The following is a 24,245-nucleotide window of genomic DNA, read 5'->3' as shown; positions in this document are numbered from 1 at the left end:
CTAGTCACATTGATTTTAATGGGGCAATTTACAGTGTAAGTGTACTGTCCAGTATGACAAGCATGGCAGAATCAAACAAAATCTCACTTATCCTTTGGACTCCTGGGGGCGGGCACAATCATCTCTATAGACTATATACACCCAATATGAACCACAACCCCTGGAGATCCCTCTGCTATTTCCCTCCACTATCCCTCCCAGCTGCTAAACCATCCTGCAGCTAGCTTTAGGAGGCCATGACTCAATGTGCCCATTGATGGAGCCCTGCAGAAGGCAGTTGAGGGGGTGTGACAGAGGACTGGGCAAGAACTGCTGAGCCAGCCCTCTGTCACACCAGCTCCAATTAAGGGAGGTAAATTGGAGCTGGCTAGAGAAACTTGCACCTGATTGACAACAGGGAAACAGCTGCCAGCCCAATTAGCCTGGGGCTGCATAAAAGCCTCAGAGAAAGGAAGCTAAAGGGGAAGCCAGAGAGTGGAAGGAGAGTGGTTGCCCTTCCTTCAGGACTGAGAAGCCCTTAGGGCTGAAACCCCCAACTGAAGGTGGTGGGATTGTGCACTGTAAGTAAACTGCACTAGCGATTGCTGAGCCTGAAGGTCTCTAAGTGGCTTTTGGAGCAGAGCTGAGGCAGAAGCAAAGGGGGTCCTGTTATGCCCTGTTATGGGGACACACAGGGGAAATGCATGCAAAGAGGGTTTTAGGAGGGGTGGGTTATGTCAAGCAGGGAGTGGGTTGGTGCTAGCTGAGAATTTTTGCCAAAATATTTTCCATTGAAAAATGCATACTTGTCAAAACCCAAACTTTTCATGAGAGAGGGTGGGTGCTGACAAATGTCTCAACTTGGGGGGTGGGGTGAATTTTTTTCAAAAAGAAAAATTCTGGTTTTCCAGTTAAGAGTTCCTTTTGCTTAGAAATTTAAGCAACTTCAAGTAACTTATTAAAAATTAAAGTTGGTCAAAATTGAAATGATGTTTCAGTGGATCCAAACCAATACTTTTCCCCAGATTTTTTTGGTTTGAAAATTATTCTGAGATTTTGACTTTGTCTTGACTTGGGATGAAACGTCACAAACTTTCATGGGACAGAGAACTGTTGCCCGCCCCATTCTAGGATGTGGGACACATTGCAGTGTAGCTTCTGGGTTCAATTAAATTGAATCTGGCTCATTGCAAAGGTTCCTTCTTCTGTTTCTCTGATTTCCAGTTCTCTCCCTATTGCTTCTCCCCATCCCCAAAGTTATCTTTTTAGAGATGGTCAGACCCAGAAGACCAGATACAAGCCTGCCTTGAACTTCATGGGCATTGGGATCCAAATTTCACAGCTTGAGCCCATCTCTAGGGTTTTTGTGTCTTCTCTGTTTCCTTTCGCTTTCCCTTAATGTCTGTTTCTCTGTGATCCACTGCCTGTATGTTCTGTCTATATACCCATCTGCTCCTGTATCTTTATATCCCTGTCCACCCCACGACAACCCAACTAGAGCCATTCCGGCCGTTGCACTCGTTTTCCAGTGGATTGAAACTAACCAGATTGTTTCCTAGCCGAAGATCAGAATCTCATCACTTTCCAATCTCCCTTGCAGCCCTGGTCAGCCTCTTTTCCCAGCTCTGACACGGATGATGATGTACAGGTAACTGATATAGTAGAGCTAGGTGACTGTTGGAGCCAGGTTCACTTTCTCTGGCCTCTTGGGTACAACAGTGCTGAGCTGGGGCAATGTCACCACCTGGCCTCTCATCTCCAATATTGTAGTATCTTACTCTTGTCCCCCCCACTGCACTGCCCTTGTGCTCTGCAGACATCTCTTGAGATGGGGTCACATTGGGCTTCTGGGGGGGAGCAGGTTACACATCCTTTTAGGAGGTACAGCATGCCTTTCCCCACCCAGTACCTGATGCAAGGTTGGGGGTTACCTGGCCATGCCACATGTAGTTATGCAGACATTTTCTCTAAGTCCTTCAAGTTTGTGCTCAAGGAGCCCAAGCACCAGAGGGTGTGCAGGGACTCATGCAAGGGCCACCAGAGTGCAGCCCAAAGTGGGGGCCACATGCCCTGGGGCCCTGTGCAGCGACCTACTGCCAGCATGGAAACTGTCCCCCACAGAAAGTCAGTTGTTGCTTTAGTTGAAGCCAACATCAATGAATAAAAAGAACTTTAATGGAGGCTCAATTGAGCTCCCCGCTCTTCTTCTCTCTCTCCCTTCTTTCCCCCCTCCCCCCCCCCCCCCCCGGGGAAAATTTTTGGCTGCCTCTGTCTGCGTCAGATAAATATCCCTGTGAAAACCATAATGTTTAACATCCCCTCTTATTATCCTGCTGGCATCCACGGGCTCCTGTAGGGATTGAAGCCAGGCCTCAGCCACTTCTTTCACTTCATTCTTCGGCCCACTAACTGCATGTCAGCAGCACTTAAGAGCATTTTTGAAACGCAGCCTGATCCAGGTCTTCGGAGAAGGGATCGCTCCAACTCGGATCTGTTCTTTGCCACTGGAGGGATGAGGAGAGGAGACAGGCCAGGTCCTCTCCTGCCCCTGAGAAAGCTGCAAGGCTTCAGCGGTAGGAACCTTCCATCCATTTGCAAAGCTGTTAAAGCAACATTAGTCTAAATGCCCTTTCTAGTCTGACAGGCTGATAATAACATGGTGTGTGAAGGCGGCTGGAGGAGAATGCGCTCAGGTTTCTTTTTGCTGCAGAAATGGTTTCTTTCAAGAGTCCCGGCAAGGAGCTCTTGGCACAGTAAATGTCATGATTTTTCATCCGAACTCCATGCTGACAGAAAACAGCCCTGCAGAGCCCGTGGGACATGCACTTGATTGCTGAGGTGTGGGAGAATTCGCACCAAAAGGGAAAGCGATGTTTATATACGAGAGGGAGAGAGCCCTTCTTGCCTCATAGGCTGGGGGAGAATGGAGATCAGGCACTATCGACTGAGTAAGGGAGAGGCTGAGCAGAAGAGACGAGCAAACCAGTTTGGATGAAATGTGTCCCCTCACCACCACCAAAATTCAGTGCCACAGGGAGATAATATGGCCTAGTGGATAGTACACTGGAGCAGGATACAGCAGACATGCATTCTATTACCAGCTCTGCCATTGGCCTGCTGAGTGACCTTGCACAAGTCACTTCACCACTTTGTGCCTCAGTTTCCCCATCTGCAAAATGGGGCTACTGATCTCATTTGTAAAGTAGTTTGAAATCAAAGGATGAAACTGCTGTATAAGAATTGGATATTATCCACTCCCAAATCCTGACTGGGTCTTTCGGACAACCACAGAATAGCCTGCCCTTAATAATCTATCCCAGATCTTATGCTGCGCCCAGTTTTTGCTGGCACAGGACTTCGGGAGTTTAGTAGATGCTGTGCGGATGCCTGTGCAGCTCATACGTACTCAGAAAAACTCTGTTAAGGTTTTCTTGGCTTTGACACAAGTGGCTCCCAGCCCCCTGCATGTAAGTGGCACCCAGTCAAAACTAAATGTCATTGGGGGTTTTTTTGTTTTTGTGAGGCCTAGCTCAAGTTTGGCTAGATATTTCCCCCTGCTAGTATTTACCATTGTTCGTGCCTCCCTGAGCCTGCAGGGTCTACCTGTGGGGGAGGGGGACAGCCCCAAAACCCCATGCTGAGGCCAAAGGAAGGAGAGTTGGAAATCTCTCTGGAGACTGTGGCTTTTCAGCAGACTCCAGGGGTTCGGCTTGTTGGAATAAGCAGCTGAATTTGGGAGTATTTATCTGAGTCCAACCAAAGCTTTGAAGGGCTCCCCCCCACGCGCACACCCCCCTCCCCCCCGCTGTCTGGAATCCTACCACAGGCCCGTCTCACAAACGTCCTACCGAGCCTTGCTTTTGACAGAAGGGTTTTGACTTGGGGGGGCGGGGAAGGGCTGGAAAATCCCAATTTTTAAAAATGCCCCTCTATGAAAGGTGCATGTATGAAACCCACAGTCTGGTGGGAGGAAGTTTTGTTTCATGGTCTCTGTGTGTGTATATAATGTCTTCTGCAGTTTCCACGATATGCTATGCATCCGATGAAGTGAGCTGTAGCTCACGAAAGCTCATGCTCAAATAAACTGGTTAGTCTCTAAGGTGCCACAAGTACTCCTTTTCTTTTTACGAATACAGACTAACACGGCTGTTACTCTGAAACCAGTCTGTATGCAGGGGATTCAGTCGCGCAACCTGTCTGCCTTTAAAGGGCTGCTTGTGCAGTCATGAGGGGACCACCAGCAGGATGGAGCTGCACCAGGCGAGGCTGTCTCCCCAGGCTTTGGACCCCCTACTGACACCATGTTCAGAGGAAATGTCTTTAACTAACCACACATTCCTTAACCTCGCCAGCTGACCTTCCGTTCAGGCTCCTAAACGCTGACTGCTGTTTCCCTGACGCAGCTCTGTCTGTGCTAGAGAAACTAGTGCGTAGTATAACGGTTGTTCACCAGGGGCTGGTCCGGATGCATTCTGACATGTTCCTGGTTGGCCCATGTGGGTCAGACTAGAGCAGTTTTATAACCCACTTTGGCCCCAACCCTGCAGGCTGAGCTGAACAGCTGGGACGCAGACATAGCCCCATATAACAATCATCAATACACTGGGCTGACTTGCTAGTGTAGACGGGGGCTGTCTTGTTTGCAGTAAAGCCTGGGGGGGGTTGTTTTCTTTCCCACGGCATCAGATAATGACACTGGTCACGTTGCAGCACCCGTGCTCTGGCTCTTTCACTTCGGCGGGGCGCTGGAACAATTTGTAGAATGGGGGTGCTGAGAGCCATTGAACCAAACTGTAAACCCTGTCTATAACGGAAACCACTTTAAGCCGGGGGTGCGGCAGCAACCCCAGCACCCCTAGTTCCAGCATCTATGCTAGGAACCAAGAATTACAGAAGCACGTGAAAATTTTGCAGATCCAAAGAGCAAGCAAAAGCAAGGGCTAGGTCCCATTTTATCAGAGCCTCCAACCTTGGTGGGGGAGGTTGAGGAAAAAGTTAAGCAAAGGATTTTGAAGGACCATAAAATGGTCTTTTGGAGGTAAAGGAGTAACACTTCAGGACCAGATTTTCTCAAAAAGTTCTGTGGGCAAATTGACATGCAATTGCTGCAAGAATGGCTGGTCTGGGGAGAAGCTGTCATTGCAGTAGAAGGAAGTTGGGGGTGGCTGCAGAGATCTAAGTCAAGATTCTGGACTGCATGGGGCAGAACAGACTGTGGTAGACTTCCCCAGAGTACAGCAGGCTCTCGTTGTAATCAAAATAATGTAGTTTTTAGATACAAGTGTTCGTGCCTTACAAAGAAGAATAACACAACTAGTTATGTGCCGTTATGTGCCCCATTACCTGATTTCCTTGTGCTGTAGCAGTGATTGTGAGTCTAAACTTAGGCAAGCATTTTGCACAGGTATTTTCATGCCTAACAGTTTTGCAAATCTGACCTAAGTGTCCCCTGCGTCACTGCACAATCTGTAACTGCAATGGAATGGAAAACTGCTCGCATGCGCCAACTTGACTCCACTGTCTCCATCATTCGCAGCCAGGACACGTCGAACCGAATGACTGCAAATGAATTGTGCAGAAGCAAAATTACACATGGGGGCATGAATATAATAAAAGCTGCAGCAAAACTGCCTTTCCTGTGTTACACAGCTTGGCCCTCGCTCCCTGAAGCAGGATTCCAGGGGACCAATGAGGTTTCAGTTCATCATCATTAAAGGCAGCACAAGATTTTTCTCTACTCACGTAACATTTTTTTTATCACGGTTGCTGTCTCATATTATGTACACAACTTCCTAGCCCTTGTAGAGTTGCTGTAAAACTGCTTACAATTAACATCTAGCCCTAAAAGGAGTTTTATTAACATGCATCTTGCACAACAGATGTGTCTTTCTGCAATTTGACACTCCTGAATAAGCCAAATCACTGGCAGCTTCTCTTCCAGCATCTGCCCTGCTTTCTACTAAACTGTTTCTGCAACCGTTTCATTGCTTCACTGACTGGAGCAGAACCTCCAGAATCAAATGCTAACGATAGCCGTTCCTTTAACCAATAACAAAATCATAGATCCAGCATTAATCTTTACCAGTTCTTTGCAGATTCATAGGCAGGATGCGGAGGTGAAAGCAAGCCGGTACAGTCCGGTACAGCATACCGGCAAGAGCCGGTACACAGCCAACCATACCGGCAGGGGGCAGCTTCCTCAGGTGGGCAATTTAAAAGGGCCTTGGGCTCCTGGCAGCCGCAGCTGGAGCCCTGGGCCCTTTAAATCGCTGCCAGAGCCCCAGGGCTCCCAACCGCCACCGCAGCTACAGCTTCCATGGGGCTCCAGAGGTGATTTAAAGGTCCAGGGGCTCTGGGCTGCTGCTACCGCAGCCAGAGCCCACTGGCCCTTTAAATCACCACCAGAGCCGCAGGCCTCCCGGCCGCCGCCCCAGCTACCACTACCATGGGGCTTTGGGGGTGACTTAAAGGGCCCAGGGCTCCTGCCCACCACTACCTGAGCCCCGGGCCCTTTAAGTCGCTGCCAGAGCCCCAGGGTAGCGGCATTCTCATCTCTTCTCACTAAATACAACTATTCCAGAGCTTGTCAACAAGCCTGCTGCATAGTTGGAAGTACAGAGAGACAGTGTGGGGTCTGTGTTTTGGGAGTTAATTAAACATGCCTGGTACCTAGGTATGCTGGTAGTAGGTGGTCTGAAAAGATTTACATAAGTTGATATAGTAGCTAAACAGGAGGGAGCATGGGCCTATGGTGTAGGCACAGGATTGGCAGTTAAAGTAGGTGGGTTCTAGTCCTATCTTTGCTGTTGATATGTTGTGAGAGCTTGGGTAATTCACTTTACCCTTTGCAACAAATGCAAACACTGCAGAAAATGGACATGAATACTCTGCAAACAGCATACATCAGGCACTGGGTTTAGAACCTTGGACCTTCAGCTCCAAACACCCATCATTCCTCTGACACATAAATCCAAAACTTTTCCAGTCCCCTTTTACTGGCTGTCCCTGCCCTAACAGGTTGAATGAGAGCATTGTGGTATTATAAGGCGATGGAGGGGAAGCAAGAACACCGAGAAGAGGCTATGGAAGAGAGCCCTTCCAATCAACCCCCCGTTTGCTCTCTGACTTGTGTGCTTCCTCTCTTTCTTCTTCAGCCTTCGCTGGTCAGTTATGAGGCTCATCTGGAAGAGGTGGTGATGGTCCTACCAATTGTTCTGATTCATTTCTGACATTTGAGCCCGCCAGACGTATTACATCTGGAGCAACAAAGGCTGGAGGCAGAAGAAATAACAGTGTGGGTGAGACAGCTCTCTGTCTTGGATGATTGATGCAGGAACAACAGAGCTTGACTGTTTGATGGCCTCTGACTCACCCGTACTGATGTGTCCTATACTGGGCAGGCATTCCTTGGGCTGGTGCAGGTCACTGAAAAACATGTGGTAAGAGGCTGCAGTCCATCACCTAGGTCAGAGAGGGGAACAAACACAGACTCTCTATGCTGTGCTGCCAATCAAGAGAGAGGTAAGGGAGTCATTGTCTACTGATGCCTTGTCTCAGGAGACCTCCATACCCACTATTTAGTCATAATGACCTTTAAAATGAGGCTGTAGAAGCCCATGGTTCTAATTAAATGGGACATTTTCCACAAATGAGGTATATACTTATGTGTCCCAGCAAAACTCTGCTTGTATGTTCTGTCCATTTACATGTCTCCTTTCTCCTTTGCCTCCAGGTTGGATTCATACCATAGCATGCTGGATTTCATGAGTAACACAAGTTCTTCAGACATATTAAAGGAAACAAGATCTGTGGTCACTTCAGGAGACCACAGAAAATGCTTCATTGTTTGCTCTGGTTTTTTTACCCCTTTTATAGGTAGAAATGGGTCTGAGGAAACCTCCTGGATTTGAAGACTTGTTCTTTGGTGTATTTGAATTCCAGATCCAGATGCAAGTTTTTTGTGGCTAATACCCTCTCTTACTTACACTGATCATTTTCTTAACATCTGATGCATCTTTAATATGTATAATCAAACATGTCCTAAAACATCACCATGGCTTTGGGGGACACCAGAGAGAAATGTACCTTCTTGAAAGGAATATTTTACTGTGTTTTGTGGGCAGAAATAAGACAAACTACCCTTTTCAAAAACAGGCAGAAGCAAAACATCTAATCTATCAGTTGCATCCATCACTGTAATATCTGTCATCTAACATTATGCTCAGTCATCAGCAATCTGGTGAAAGCACGCTGTGTAGCTCCAGTCCCCCACATTCAAGAATTATCTTCCCCAAATTCCACAGTAGCCCTGTCTTTCTGTTCAGTCTTAGACTATAGGGATTTTGAGTTTTCCCATCATGCCTTTCTGCAGTGACCTCCTTAAAGAGTCATGGTGGCAAGAAGAACATTGTTTATCAAAATATTCAAACCAGCCCTGTGCAGCTGCCAAAAAGACACATTTCTTTCACTTGGTTTCAGCTGCCAGGAGAGGTTCCTTTTGCTCATCAAAGAGCACCCTTTACCCATAACATTTCAGGCTAAATGTCAGCTAACAGGTCCCCATTTGGGACCTTCTTAGCTTCTGGGATTTCCAGTAAAAGAGTGGGATTTTTCCCTAGCTGCTGCTGCTCCCAAGGATGCTCACAGAGACCTCCCATCTCCCCTAGCAGCCTCCATCCTGTCCTGGGATTTTTATGAAGCAGAGTTAAGATTCAGTTCAGTTAATCCAACCTACGCCATCACAGAATCCGCTCCAGCACAGAGCCCAGACTAGGAAATGTAAATACAGTGGGCAGCAGTGGGAACAAGAAGGGAAATCCGTGGGGGGAGGGGGCATTTAACTGGTACATTCAATAGACTGAGAGATGAGTAGCAGGGCCTAAAATAACCCTCCCTATCTTACACTCCATTGCTTGGGGGGGGGGAGGGGGGGAAGGCACAAGATCCAGGCTCAAGAACCAAGATTCACAAACTCTGAAATACCCATAGTTCTAAGGAAACCTCTAAAAATCTGTTTTCCCCACCTCGAAGAGTCCCCAAATGGCTTCCTAGCAGTTAGCGATAGCATAAATTACCAGCACTTGAGTGAACTAGCAAATGCCCTTATTAGCACCTAGGTGGTGATGCTGGGCTGGTAAATTGAATCTTTGCAAATCAGGGTGGTGTTTGCCAGGTCTCCAGCCTGTGTCAACACAGCTCTTTGAGTGAGGCCTCTCCTGACCCCTTAGCTCTTAGCTGCAGGGCTAGAGGGGGATGCAGCTTGCTACGCAGCCTGGAATTTTCAAGCTTTTTTCTTCTTTTAGCCATTTAATGCTGTCTGAGAAGAGGCAGGGGGTAGGAGAGACAGAGGGAAAGAGAGAGACACTGAGTCAGACACAGACAGAGAGAAAAAGGTAGGTGCATAGTGAGAAAGAGAGGGAGAGCAATAGATAGTGATACAGAATGAGCACATGAGATAAATCCCTTTTACGCATGGAAAATCAGCTCTTGGCAGAGGTGGGTTGAGGACACATGGGCCCAAATTCCCTGTTGGAGTAATCCTATTGACTGTCCTGGAATTACAGCAGAAGGGAAAATGGTTCACACTTGAGATCCAGATTGCAAAGATATTTGAGGTTTCTGGCTCTTCCCATAATAGTGATGAAGCCAGGTACAAAGATCAGAGCAATATCAGAATCGAGATCCAGATGAGCCTAACCCAGTCCTTGGCTTTGGTTTGGACCTACGTTGACTTTCTGTTACACAGGTACGTGGAGTGGGCTTGTCAGAAGCACTTGGCATGGGCCAACTCTGTTCTCATTGAAGTGAATGTGAGTTTTACTATTGGCTTCCATGAGGAGCAGAGAGAGGCCCCCACCAAGTGCTTCTGACAGTCCAACCCGTAACAAATGAACGTTGACAATGTTTATATTCTTGTCTGGCAACCACAACCACCAGAGCCTGCTCATTCCTGCAGCTGAGTGTGTGGGGCTCCCATTGACTTCAGTGGGAATGGTTCCCATGTACCTTGCGGGATAAGCGGGAAGGACCCTGCCAATGAGAACTGTAGCTGAATAGACAGAACAGTAAAAGAAAGAAAGAAGGCTGCACAGGTCAGTTAGGAGAAGGTCTAACCTGCTCCTACTTATACGCTGTGTAGCGCAGATTTTCATATTTCATGGAAAAAGTACAGCTACTTTGGGAATCACATGTAAATTATACAAAATTGCTGCCCTCCCTCCTAGAATCCAGTGTCAGGTATGTGAATGTCTAAATGGATTTGTATATTCACAGTCCCTGATTCAGTGCCCGTAAGAATCAGTGGAAAGACTCCCATTGACTTCAGTGGGTGCTGAATTGGCCCCAAAGACTTTAACATTAAAAGGCACGGTTATCTTCTCTAGTCTGGCCTCCTACATAACACCAGCCATAAATTTCCACCAGTGATTCTTACTTACCAAAATAGGGCAAAGAAAGTAAAGGAAAGCCCCAGGGGGGAGAAATGGCCAGTCCCTAGCAGCACCATGCACATATTTCCTCTGCTAAAATGTCAAGAAGGATTTGGTGTGGAAGCTAACGCAGGGATCTGTGCATGAGTCTCACTGACCCTGACAGGGCATGGCAGGTCACATTTTCCTGGGGGGAGACTGCCTTTTTATAGCTCTCCAGTGTATCAGGCATAGGCATCTTTCCAGTGACAGGACCCCATCTGTGTTTACAGCAAGAATAATCTGCTCACGCAAGGCTTAGATCTCTCTTCCAGGAACCTGGACAGTGATGCAACAATACCCACCCTCCTTCCACCTCAGCGCTTTGTTGTCTGGAGTCTCCTTGAAGGCCGTAAAGTAAGCTAGTAGTTTTATTGCCTTTTCCCAGCATCAGTTCTGGTTTGCTATCACAGGGATTGAATTTATCTCCCATCCTGGCCTGTGAAGATCTGATGGTAAAAGAAACAAATGCACGAACAGTATTCACTGAAAAGTCTTTCCGCAGGGCATGACTGAGGAGCTTTGGCAGAGATGAGTGCAGGCTCGGCGAGAAGCACATGGGGAGCTACAGGTGCGGACAGAGTACTTACATTCCTCTACAAAAATTCAGTGCCACCAACCTAACTCAGCCAGTCACTGTGTGTCCCAGCACTGGCTAGAGCCTGACCAATATAACTCCAGCGCTTGAATCTACAGCAAAAAGAATAGAGCAGGGATGCATAAATGCAATACACAGTTGAGAACACTAGGGGGAGTTTAGCAAAGGAGTCACCACTGAAGAGAGAGGCAAGAAGGCAGAGCTGGTTCAGTCTTGTACCTTTGCTTGAATGAAGAATTAAGTTCAGTTCCTCGCTGAGTGCAGCTCCCACTTCTGGGGGGCAGGAGAAAAGGGCCTGGTTTTACAGGTGCCGAGCACCATCTCCATTAACTTCAGTGAGAGGTGCTGAGCACATGCAAAAGCTGAACTCTAAAAATCCAGCCATTTGTGTTTCAAAAAAAAACAGAAACAAGCCTCAAAAATCCAGTCCTAACACGCAGCAGAAGCCGACCCCATGACACTGGTGCAGTGCGCTCTGGTGTGAATTGCTCCGGCTGTGGGGTAATACAGCTAGTGACAAGAGATGGGGCAGAGCAGCACTTGGTGAGTCTGCATCTAAATGCAGACCCTCCTCAAAGCTCAGGGGATCTGGAGTCACGGCCAGGCCTCTTGCTGCTCGTGACAGTAATACAAAGCTGAGTAACTGCTCAAAATAACAGCGCTTCTCCCCAAGGGGAGCTACCCGATCTCCACCCAGTGTGGCTGGCATGAGCCTCTGTCGATTACCACTGAGCTGAATCCTATCAGGTGTCAAACTGCATTGAATCAATTAGCACCTCTTCTCTCCTCCCAGAGGAGCCAGCTCACCCCCAGGCTTTGAAAAGGGCTGCAGTCTGTTTATCTACAGTGGGAACCAGCAGAGCCAGGTGGCCCTGGTATGTCAGTAGCAGCTCCAGGAGGTGACGAGATGGAAGCCATGTTACACTCAACTCTCCTGAATGCAGCAATCTGCAGTGGAGATGAAAGACCTGCCATTTGCTCAGGTCACCATTTTATCACCTGCTCTTGGACTTCCTTGCAGGGTGAAGGAATTCTTTCCCATAGAAAGGATCAGTTTCCATTCTTCAAACAATAATGATGCATGCATGGTACCACAATAGGCAGCATAGAGACTCTTGCTTCTAGGAGTGGGCTCAAACCTAAACCCCAGTGCTGACACATTTGGATCCAGATCTGAACTTTGGCCTATATTCTTACAATGGACAGAACCAAAATCCTGATCCAAACACCCCAAAGCTACGGGGAAGTTTGGATCTGGATCTATAGCTGAACTTTGCGAACTTGGCTCCATGTCTAGTGTGAATTCAAATTCTAGACATAGGTTTGAGGGTCAGTTTGTACTGGAGCTGAGCTAGTTTGCTCATTCCTATGATGCGTTGCCCTGGTAAATGTGATTTCGTGCTGGACAGCACCATGTCTGTTCAGCTGTCAAGGATTCAGAACACATTTAACAATAAACAATAAGTAAATGCTTGTATGGTTAAAACCCATTTCTCTCAGAAGGGTAATGCTTAAGTAATGCATGGCTCCTTGCTTCATGGGAGGCCGTAGACTTGGAAAGATATCAGTCACAGAAGATGGATCATTGCCAAGGGGTCAAGTCTAGTTAGAATAAGTAGATTGTATGTTTTTGGGACAAGTTTAATATTTTACTCATTTGCACAGCATCCATCACAATGGTGTCTTTAGGTGCTACCATAACATAAATAAATGCTGACAACAGCAACAATGATCATGTTGCTGCTGCTGCTGGCCCACCAGGAGTTTCCTTACAGCAGATGCATCTAATATTACATTGATACTACGCTAGAGGCCAAATCAGACAAGGTGTTAATGGCTGGAAAATCATCCCCCCGTCCATCCCCCCAAAATACATTCTCCTCATGCTAGTGACAAGCGGTTTATAAATGGCAATAGGTTGCTGGCATTACGATGTACCGCTTGGTCAGCGTTTGGGGCAGATGCATTTATTGTGTTCTCCAAAATCTCATCTCTGCATATTGCCCAGGACTGGGCACTGGGACGGCGGGAGGGGGAAGGAGAGGGAAATGCCCTTCTCATTTTCCCAAAGTGATCACTCAGCCATTATTTACATTGCCACAAAGGGAGACAGATTTGTGAATGAGCCTGAGATCAGACTTGGCGAAAAGGAGGAAGTCATTCATGAGTCACTTAGGAATCGAGTAACGCTGAACAAAGGCAGCTCCAGGCAGAGACAGACTGTTTACATTATACACACAGGCACTATGGAGCCATATTGGCACGCTCTGGTTTGCTTGCTCTTTTTTGTTGTTGTTAGTTTCTTTTGGAAATAGCATGTAAAGATTTGGGAACGTGAAAGAAGATATTGACTTTAAAGCCCACTGAATCAAGCCACTCCTTTAGCTGAGATTTTTAATGGCTAGGGGCAAACAGAAAGGGCCAGATTTTTAAGGCATTAAGGGCACACAATCGCATGTGCATTTGCACCATCACATTTGTATCATGTGCATTTGCACACTTGTCACTGTGCGCATGTATGTGGATTGGATAAGCGTGTATAGAAATGGCCTGTTCCGGTTGCTTGCACGTACAGCTCGGTTTGTGAATGGCAGTTGCTCACCTAAGCACTTTACAAATTTGGCCCAACATGTATTAATTTACTGGCTGTTTCTGTCATGTTCATTATGCACAGAAGCAGACTCCTAGCAGTACAAGAAATGTCCATGCTTCCTAGCCTAAACAGGGTGAGGGCTTATCATTAGCATCGCACAGAGTTCCTGCTGCACCTGCCAACAGAACAGCAAAGGTCACTTGGAAACTGACCTCTGCAGCTGATTAATGCTCCCGCTTAACACCCTGGGTTGCTGTTCATGCATTTCAGGGTGTGAGAGGCAGCGAATCCTCTGCAGGCACTCAGACAGCACTGTTGGATCCATTTTCTAATGTGGGTGCCCCTAGTTGATTTCAAAAGTTGCCCAGGAGTAGTAGGAGGCTTTACTGTCCAGAGCACGGGAGTAGGAATGCAAAGACCTGCGCTTAGGCAAGTCACATCACTGCTCTGTGCCGCAGCTTCCTCTTTGTAAAATGCAGGGAGGGGGCTAATAACTCACTCGCAGAGTGTTGCAGGTTCACTGCATTAATCACTGTGCAGGCATTTAAAATCCTGGAGTGGGAGGAGCTCTAGAAAAGCAAAGTTTCATTATTTGTAATGTTTGTATCTCCACAACTTGAAAGGCTTATTGACTTCCATCGATAAAGCTCCTTTGTTCCCCAAAGTGCTTTAGTCGTACTGGTACTTGTGAAAAGGTGGAGACTGTGTGGGTAACTCCAGTTCAATCTTTCTTTCGTCTTTCAGAAGAATTGTGTTACCTGTCAAAGAAGTGCAGCCTCTGCTGGGGTCAAACACAACATCTGCATAACAGCAGGTACCAACACTGTACCCTTTAGGTTAGGACTCTCACAGCCCATAGGTGGAGAAATATCTTGATGAAGCCAAGAAAGGGTAGGTGGCTTTCTTACTGCCAAGGCAGAATATTCATGTTATTCTATAACTGAACAATTGCTCTGTGTCTCTAATAAAAGGGCATAGCCCTGTTTATAGAATGGGGTGATAAACCAGTGACTCTGATATTAGTCAGAGAGCTGGAAAGTTTTCTGCATACCAGCATTAGCAGGAATGGTATTTGCTAAGAGAGGAGGAGGCATAACAGAGGGGAAAGCCTCTTATCCAACTCTTCCCCATGTATGGATGGGAAGCCAGGGTTACTCAGCAGGATATGGCATAGACAGAGAACCCGAGTCAGATGCACTCCACGATATATCTCCTCTCAAAGGAAACAAGACAGCTAAGTGCAAATGGCACATCCCACCTCCTCCCCAACACACACATGAAAGAGGAAACCAGGAGAGGGAGGCAGATGGAGATGGGGCCTTTGCACTGGAATGAGATGACCAAGCTCTGCAAGGTGTAAGTTTTCAATTAGCTGACATTCAGTAAAACACCTAGGACTCCAGCCTGCAGAGACGTGTTCCTCCCAAGGCAACGCAGCTCTCCTGTTTTCTGCACAGTGCCCAGAGCAGCTTTAGCCTAGGGCTTTGACTGACTCATAAACCACAGCTGGACTCAAATGTATTTCTAGTTAGCAAACAGATGGGGAGACTTGGGACACATTTGGGCACTAGAGTTTGGCCCATCAATACTGGGATGAGCAATGGCATGCAGACAGCAAGCTTGGCCCTTATTGAGCCGGAAAGGAGTGTTACATGTAACCCTTGAGTGATCCCTGTTGATCAACGTATGCGATTGCTAGCTTCAGTAGCAAGCCACACCCAGAACTATCCAGCCAGAGCAACGTGGGGCATTTCATGCCTGGGAATGTAGTTTTGAAAAGTTCTGAGTCACTCACTGCATCATAGAAACATCCTGCTCTCCTGTCCAGGGACCTCCAAGTGCTTGGCAGACACAAATGGATTCAGCATGTGCACTAGGTCCGTATTATTATCCCCATTTCAGTGTTAAGTGGCTTGCTCAGTGTCAGGTGGGAAGCAGAGCCAGGAAAAGAACCCAAGTCCCTGGCTTTTTCAGGGAGGCCCGACAGGCTAGTAGCTATGACACTGGCCTGAGAGCCAGGAGACCAAGGCTTTATTCCTGTCTCTGCTGCTCTGTGAAGTCCCATCTCCTCCACCTCCTGTGTAGTTAGATTGGAAGGTCTTCGGGGAAGGGTCTGTTCCCCTACCACAGGTGCTGGAACTACGGGTTTGGCGGGTGCTGCCGCATCCCCTGGCTTGAAGTGGTTTCCATCCTATACAGGTTCAATGGCTCTCAGCACCCTTACTGTACAAATTGTTCCAGCCCCCCATCCCCTACCAAGCAACTCTACAGCACCTGGTACAATGGGGACCTCTAGGCGCTACAGGATCACCCTGCTGCTTGTTCTCTGGTCGACTGGAGCAGGTAGACCAATGGTGGGGCTGGGCCACCCAGGCAGGGTCACCCTTTGAAATCATTGTCTGAGACTGTGACAGCCCCCATGATGGGAAGGAATCAGTGGCTGGCAGGGGCTTTGCAAAGGAAGGCAACTGGGCAACTCTAACTTTACACCCGTGGAACTAAGAAAGAATTTGGCCCAAAGACCAATGCATGTGGAAGAGAGGTACAGGTGGGACTGCTGTCATCTCTAGCTATCGGGTGTTAGATTTCTTTTTTGATGATCTATATAGAGATAACACCTGGCTCGTCTTTCTTTATCCTCATCCAAATTCTGCACCACCATGCTGCTGGCTTCATTGCTTTCTTCCTCAAGTAGGGTCGGTGTGGATGTCAGCGTGTGTCAGGTGGTCACTCGCATCTGCCTGCGAGTGACTACGGGTCAGTAAATAAATGCACTCAGGTCAGTACAGAAAAGCCTGTGAGCCGCAAGCGTCCCTTACAAAAGGCTTGAGACAGCACGCTCAACGCACTGCACTGCACCCCAGCACACAGTCCCAGGAATGAGGGGAGAAGCAGCGAGCACTACCCCCCAGCACAAGACATTTTCAGAGTGGCTTAGCACAGGCCAGCATATTTACAAGTCTGACCGTTCGGGGGAAATTCGCAGCATGACTCATGCGCCTTGCTGAAGTTCTTGAATCACAGCATTGTGCAGAGAAATCAGAAACGTGCAGCCCTCATCCAGGGCAGGACAACATCCTCTCTCAGCGTGTCATTAGATATTCGCTGCACTGCAACATCCCCTTGGCTCACCAAGGCCTTGGGAGGCTTCATGCACTGTGGTGGCAATCTGGCAAGGGCTGGTGTCCTATGGGCTGCGTCTTGTCTCTGAGGTTAAGCCCCCACACTGAAGACCAAGCTGAATGCTGGGGTATCTAATGTGCTTTGACTGATCAGAGACCTGTAGCTCTCATACACAGCAACATTTAAAGGCCTCTTTCCCCTGCTGTCCTGAACCAACAAATTCTACACGTGTGCTTTCTACAGGCAACAAAGAGGAGCTTTTTCTTTGCGTTGCCCTGTCAACGCTGCACCCCTCCCAAAATGTCCCGTACACAATTTATTTTCCCTTCCATTAAAGTCTCCCCACTAGACTGGCTCTTGGAAGCTCAATTTATGTTCCTCCAAGCTCTCAGTATATTATTCCTAGCCGGAACAGAAAAGTGCAGTCAGCAAGGAGGCAGTTAGGCAGGGAAACAAGCCTGTCTTTGGTTTCTTGCAGTAAGTCCTAAGCAGGGACAGGAAGTCCCCTTGCAGACAGAAAGTCTGCCGCACCACAGTGTTTGGCATGCCGCGCCGCCCTACTCCGTGCCACCAAGGAGGAATTCCACAACAAAGAGAGACGGGAGCGGGGGGGGGGGGGGGAACATAAGGCGGCTGCAAACGTGGGGAGAGGGAAAGGGAGAAAAGAAGAGGAGAAGAGAGGAGTTAGAATGTAAGTGTTGAGTGTGGAGAGAGAGTGAGAGAGAGAGAGAGCACACAGAAATCTGGAAAAAGGGAGAGAAAAATATCCAAGCAACCCTGCATCCCCATCTCCTCCTCCTGTGAAACTGTCAGTCTGCAAATGCCTCCTTGGCAATCAGGTGGGAGCTGCTGCCTTGGGTATATGGGGACTGCAGTGGATGCAGCAATGGAAGGGACTGGGATTCTGGGGTGCCCAGCTGGGCAAAGCTGGCAGCTCCTGAGTGAAAATGCTCCTTCAGAAAGGACACCCATCCTCCTAAGCTGGCTGCTTCTTCTCTGTTGTTTAGCCCATTCCCCACACTGGATTTATTCTGCTCTCAGTTACACTGGTGTAAACCCAAAGAAACCAATGGAGTTACTCCAGATTTACATCAGAGTAACTGAGGTCAGACCCTGGCCCTTAGTAATGGGCAGACCTCCAAAGGCCAGATGATAACCCTGCATTCTGCTTTATTTGAACCTCCCGCATCTATAGGACTGGGCTGGAACTCACATGAACACAGAGCTGCTTGAACATTGTGTTGTACTTGGTGCCTAGATCCCACAGTAATGGGTGCAGCATAAATAAATATGGCAGAGAGACAGACAGATCCTCTAGGTCAGATCCTTGAATCTGGCAGGTCCCAAGGAGGGCTCTGTGTCACATTCCCTTGGCATAGGGGAATCCCCAGCTGTTCCATTAGGTAGTTTCCAGCTGCTTTGTGGTGCCTGAGAACACATAGATGGATAGACAAGATTATCATCACAGGACTAACTCACCTGGTGCAGGCTGATTGTTTTATGTGAAATACCCCTGCTCACATCACTCCATCCCTACCCAGTCAGGTGCATGGTCACACCAAGAGCAGCAAGGCAGAGGGACTGTACACTGCAGCCTGTGCCAACACGCAGCCCAGCCGTGTAGTCTGTTATCTGTTGGCTGCTTTATGATTCTGTTTAATGTGACTAAATACAAAATTAAAGACCCAACATTGTCTGGGGCCAAGAGGAGGTTCCTGTAGTTGCTTATTGCCCTGACTTAGAGGATCTTACAGTAGGTCCTTGTTTCCCTGGACACCCATCTTCTCTCTCCATCCCACTCCTGCATCACATCCTATGTGAATACTTTGCAGTGACCTCATCTATCTTTCATAGCTTCTGGTGAAACCACATCCAGGCTGCAAAGTCAAAACCTTTCCCTTCTGAGGATTTCCCTAGGTGCAGAGTCTCCTGCAGGTAACAGAAAAGAACTACATGTTCTTCAGGTTTCAGAGTAGCAGCCGTGTTAGTCTGTATCCGCAAAAAGGAGGACTTGTGGCACTTTAGAGACTAACAAATTTATATGAGCTTAAGCTTTCGTGAGCTACAGCTCACATCATCGGATGCATGCCCTTCTTCATGCGTGTTCTTCAGACACACTCAAGAGCCAGCCAGCCTGACCCTTACCTCTGGTACAAGTGAGCTTTGGAGAATAAAGAGAAGATTCAAAGTCTTATGCAAGTGATGTATGGGACCTTTAAGGGTTTGCAGTCTTAGCTGGGAAATCCATTGGCAGCTTTTCTGATGAGTTTTTAACCCCTTTATCCCCCACTTAGCTCAGTCATTCTCATGAATGTTGCCCAGCCTCTCCGGAGGCTCCCTTTCCTTCAGGGCATGTGGTGGCTTTGTAGGGTGAACATGCCGGGGGTAACTGACCCCTTGGGCTTGTGTTCGATAGCAGTTCCCAGAAGGGTTTTCTTCCTATATATACACTTTGGCTGGGACCAAGGGATGATGCTGATTGCTGCCTTGATCTGTGCGAGGAAGCCTATGAAGAAGGTGGAGATGCCATAAGTATAGATATGTTGTGTGCAGTGTTGTAGCCATGTTGGTCCCAGGATATTAGAGGGAGAATATTATTACCTCCTCCATCTTGTCTCTATATGTTCAGATAAGTTTTCAGTAGGGCCAGATTATGTGCTGCAAGGACCAAGAGGTGTAGGATCAAAAGTGGCTTTATGCTATCTTTGTATTTTCAGGAGTCTGGGCTAGCCCAGGGCCAGCACAGCCCTTGGCTTAAGTGAGAGCAGCTCCAGGGGCTTCCAATAACTTACAGTGGCTTCCCACCGCTGCCCGTGGACTATTCCACAGCCCAGAGCAGTCAGAGCACAAAGCAATCCAGCTCCTCCCACTCATGCCCTAACATGTCCCTTCTTATCTTCAGCCACTCCCCCTGCACACCTGTACCTAGGTCGATGTGTGGGGGCATGGTGTAGCAGAACCTACACTGCCCATGCATCATCCCTGAACTACGGGGATTGTCCAGGGGGCAAAGCTTTGACTAAGCTGTTTAAAGGGGCCACAGCAGAACCCGATGTCTCTAAAACTCTTAGCACTTGCACAAGAGCATTGACTGATTTCTGCAAAAGCACAGAAGCAGTTTCTCATTTTCTGTAAACCTTCCAAGGGAATTATATAGCCTGCTAACACCTGCCAATGTACCAGGCACAATTGATAGTGTACACCTGTATTCTAACCCCTAGAACATCCCTGGGTGATACATAACTTATCTCACATGGGTAAACTGAGGCACAGAGCATGCCTACGCCAACATGATCCTTCCATTCAGTAGGCAAGCTGGGAACAGAAGCCATGAATCACATCCTGTGTTCTGGCGGATGTACCTGAACTTACGTCTCCCGTTAAGATTATATATAGGTGCTACCAAAATTTAAGTGGTTTGAAAATGAAAAACATCAGTTGTGCCGTATGTAAGTTGTGCTGTATAAAGAAGAAAGAAAGAAAGAAAGAAAGAAAGAAAGATTAAACTGGATTTTCCCAGACAGTCCCCACCTTTGCACAAGTACCAGTGCAACTACACCAGTGGCATTAACGATGAGAGATCAACGTGCTAGTGTCTCTACCATACTGTCATTTAAACCTGCTCTGAGCAAATCTAGCAGACACATAGTCATAACGAAGTTGGTGGGCGCAGGCCCTTTGTTCACACTGCTGCTCTTGTTGATGGAACTGCACCAGAAGTAGTGCAAGGGTAGGACATTCTAGGCTTTACATTCTAGTGCTCGCGCTGCTGCTGACCTGGGGTAGCTCTTTAACCCAAGCCTCACTTTGCCCATGTAAAAAGAAGCCAGTAGTTCCCACCTACCGGCTAGAGCAGAGGTGGGCAAACTACGGCCCGTGGGCCACATCTGGCCGGAGGGACCGTCCTTTGCGGCCCCTGAGCTCCTGGCCCGGGAAGCTAGTCCCCGGCCCGTCCTGCGCTGTTCCCCCTCCCCCACAGCCACGCCGCTCTGCGGGTAGCAGGGCTGCGAGCCCCTGCCACTCTGAGTGGCATGGTAAGGGGGTGGCGGCAGCACACGCGCGGCAGTGCAAGGGTTGAGTAAGGGGTCCCGGGGGGGCAGTCAGGGGACAGGGATCAGGGGGCAGTTAGGGGCGGGGCGGCCTGGGGGGCAGTCAGGGGACAGGGAGCAGGGGGAGGTTGGATGGGGCGGAGGTTCTGGGGCAGTCAGGGATCGGGGAACAGGGGCGGGTGGATAGGGCGTGGGAATCCCAGGGGGCCTGTCAGGGGGTGGGGGTGTGGATAGGGTTCGGGGCAGACAGGGGACAGGGACTGGGGGGGGGTGGATAGGGGGTGGGATCCCGGGTGGGGGGGGGTGATGTGGGGCGGGGAGTCCCAGGAGGGGGCAGTCAGGGGACAAGGAGCAGGGGGGTTGGATGGGTCGGCAGTTCTGAGGGGACAGTCAGGGGGCGGGAAGTGGGAGGGGGCAAATAGGGGGTGGGGCTGTTTGGGGAGGCACAGCCTTCCCTACCTGGCCCTCCATACAGTTTCGCACCCCGATGTGGCCCTTGGGCCAAAAAGTTTGCCCACCCCGGCCTAGAATGCTGTGAGGCTTCTTTCATTAACACATGTAAAGCCTTTTCAGATCTTTGAGTGAAAGGTGCCACCGAAGCACAAAGTATTATTGGAACTCAAAGACATCTCCGTCCCACAGCAATACTTGCTGAGATCTTACTCACTAGAATGAGGGACTCTAGGGCTGCTCAAGAATAAGCTAATTTCTTTCTTACACCAGAGGCCTTTCTGTCTGAGATGGTTCCTTTCTGAGACATGAATACAGCATGTCCAGCAGCAGTATTAAATCAAGACATTATCAAAACACTGCCACAAGAAGCTAGTTCTCCAGGTGCTCTGCTCTGAGATTCATCAGCTGACAGGAACCAGAGAGCAGATGGTATATTTAGGGGCTCTTTTACTGACAAAAGTCTTGTGTTCACAGTGGTATTTAATATACTATAGTTCATTCTTGAGAGTCGGGCATAATGTTCAAAAACACCCAAGGCCTGGTCTGCACACGAACTGGTACCAGTTTAACTAAAGGAGCAACTGGTGCAACTTGTGTGTGTAGATCAGGCCTAAGTGGTTTAGAACACTAAGTCCTAATCACCTAGTTTAGTGCTATTAATACTATGTCCATTTCACTGAGATGTTTTATAGTTAATGCTGAACTAAATATTTCATACTTCATTATGCGCTTAGGCAGTAGTAATGGCCTGAGCATGGAACTAGGAGCCAGGAATTTCCAAATCATAATCCCAATCTGCTATGAAATTGCTTTGTGCTTTTGGACAGGTCACCTAGACCTGGTCAAAAAGAGAAAGAAGAGGTGGGGAGGGCAATATTGTTACTATTGTTTTACAGCTGGGGAACTGAAGCAGAGAGAGATTAAGTGACTTGCCCAAGGTCATCCAAGGAGTTTAACTGAATCCAAATCTCCCAAGTCTTCCTCCCGTCCTTTAACCACAAGATCTTCCTACACTGCAACAAAAGAAAAAACAATTTTCCCCTTTTTTTCAAAATTTGAAAATTATCAAAATTCAGAACAATTCAACCAGCTGACTCATGGGGGAAAGAGGGAAGAATGCCGGGGGGGAAAATCATGTGAAAATCATTTTTTTAAATTGCAAAATTCAAAAAACATCAACCAGCTCTGCTTGGAAACATCCTTTGTGTCCATTTTTTCATCTGTAAAATCTCTCCTGCCTCAGGTCCCCACCTTTATGGGGTAATTGCTCTTCCTTACTTCCCAGGGGAATTCTGAGGATAAACATATTAAAGACTATGACGCGCTTAGCTACTATGGCAGTGGGTACCATATACAGTATCTAAGATTGATAGCTCTTTCTTGAACATTGTGTAGTTTCTGCTACTGTCTTTGGCCACAAAATCATCAGTATTTTCTGCCTGGAAGCTCCTTGCCCGCATTCTCATTTTGCCTGCTCTGCTATTTCTTTTCATCCCAGATCCTGATTGTTAGAGACTATCTGTGCTATAAGCACCACTCGTATCTCTTCTGCACTCTCTTTCATCAGCTAATACAATCCCAGGTTTTCTGGCTTTCTACATACATTTACTCTTTGAACACTTTTTAGCAAAGGGGAAGGATGATTTTGTGATTAAAGCATGTTACTGTGGTCTGCCACAGCTTCTGGTGTGATCCAGGGCAAGTCACTGCCCTCCATGCCCCAGTTTCCCTCTATGTAACATGGCGATAATACTATTTACCTACTTCACAGAGGTACTGTGAAGCTTAATTAATGTTTTCAGATCCTGTTTGGAAAGATCCATAGGACTGGAAATTATTACCCTTCTGGGAACCTTTCCTGACTCTTTATGGTGTGTGTTCCCCCACCCCCCAAAATGATTAAAAATTACCAGCAAGTTGCTGCAATGCAGTGTAGTAGTGGATCTCTATACAGCACTAGAATGATTTCTGCCTGCTATTCTGCAACTCTATTTGTCAATCACAGTATTTAATTTGCTTTCTATCCAAGGCCATTCATTGCCCTGATAGTTACATGGTTTTATCTCTTCTCTTCCTAGTGCCATCATGGGCCTGGCTCTAATGAATGAAAGAAAAAGGAAATCCTGAGCCAGTCTCTACTATGTGATCTGGTCCCTGTGCACATGACTCTCTGAGTGTAATTGGCCAGCAAAGAATATTCCTGGTGAAATGGAAGCCAGGAGAGCTGGCTCCTGTGTTAACTGCCCCTAACCCTAATATACAGGGTGTGTCAGAGGAGGACGGGGTGGGGAGAGTGATATGGAGATCTCCTACACCAATCCTCCAATGGCATTAGGTATCACAGGGGCTGTCCACCAGCGGCATAAGTTACAGCAGCCCCTTCCTGGTGGCCTTCCACCCAAGTTCTGACCCAGCTGGATTCTGTTTAGCCTTAGAAAACTGAGAAGAGAATAGCAGAAGATGGTATGGCTTCAGAATTCCACATCAGCAGAACCATCACCAGCCCCGCAGGTCCAAAGTGCTCAGACATCAGAGCAATGGACGTGACACAGGAGGTGTCCCCAGGGAGGAGTCCAGCCTCATACCTTGAGAAATGTCCTCCTAGTCTCCATCATGGGCTAGTCAGAAACCTAGAATCAAAAGATAGGGTTAGGCAAGACAGTAAAGTTCTGTGAATGGGACTAAATCTGGGTCTGTGTTGCCCACCAGTTACTTTTTATTAGGATTTGCAAATCCCAAACATGCATGCTCAGACAAATATGTAGGTGTGTAAGCCAGGCATTCGCCCACCCAAATGCAAGGGTGAACATCTTGCAGGATTTGACCATCCTATTAAGGCTCAGATTTAAAAGCGTGAGGCTGCCCCATGTTTTCAGGGGAGCTATCAGTAAGATTCCTCACAGACCACATGCCTCACTGTTCAGATGTTGCTCCACTGGCACTTGCTTTCTCTGCAGACAAACTTTACGGGATGCATTGCTGAA

General features: G+C 47.9%; 1 long non-coding RNA gene across 2 annotated transcripts; it reads left to right on the top strand.

The window, feature by feature from the left end:
• The first annotated feature begins 460 nt into the window (after nt 1–460).
• On the top strand, nt 461–12,721 carry LOC122462773. Of its 2 annotated transcripts, XR_006285527.1 has the most exons (4): nt 461–560; nt 7,134–7,277; nt 7,401–7,500; nt 7,712–12,721. It is a non-coding gene; the product is annotated as an uncharacterized LOC122462773 (long non-coding RNA). The 2 variants fall into 2 exon arrangements; XR_006285526.1 differs by having other exon boundaries at nt 7,134–7,500.
• The last annotated feature ends 11,524 nt before the right edge of the window (nt 12,722–24,245 follow it).

This window comes from Chelonia mydas, chromosome 13, assembly GCF_015237465.2.
Source record: "Chelonia mydas isolate rCheMyd1 chromosome 13, rCheMyd1.pri.v2, whole genome shotgun sequence".
Classification (NCBI taxonomy): Eukaryota; Metazoa; Chordata; order Testudines; family Cheloniidae; genus Chelonia; species Chelonia mydas.
The sequence above is the reverse complement of the archived record's forward strand: the minus strand, read 5'-3'. Positions and strand labels throughout refer to the sequence as shown.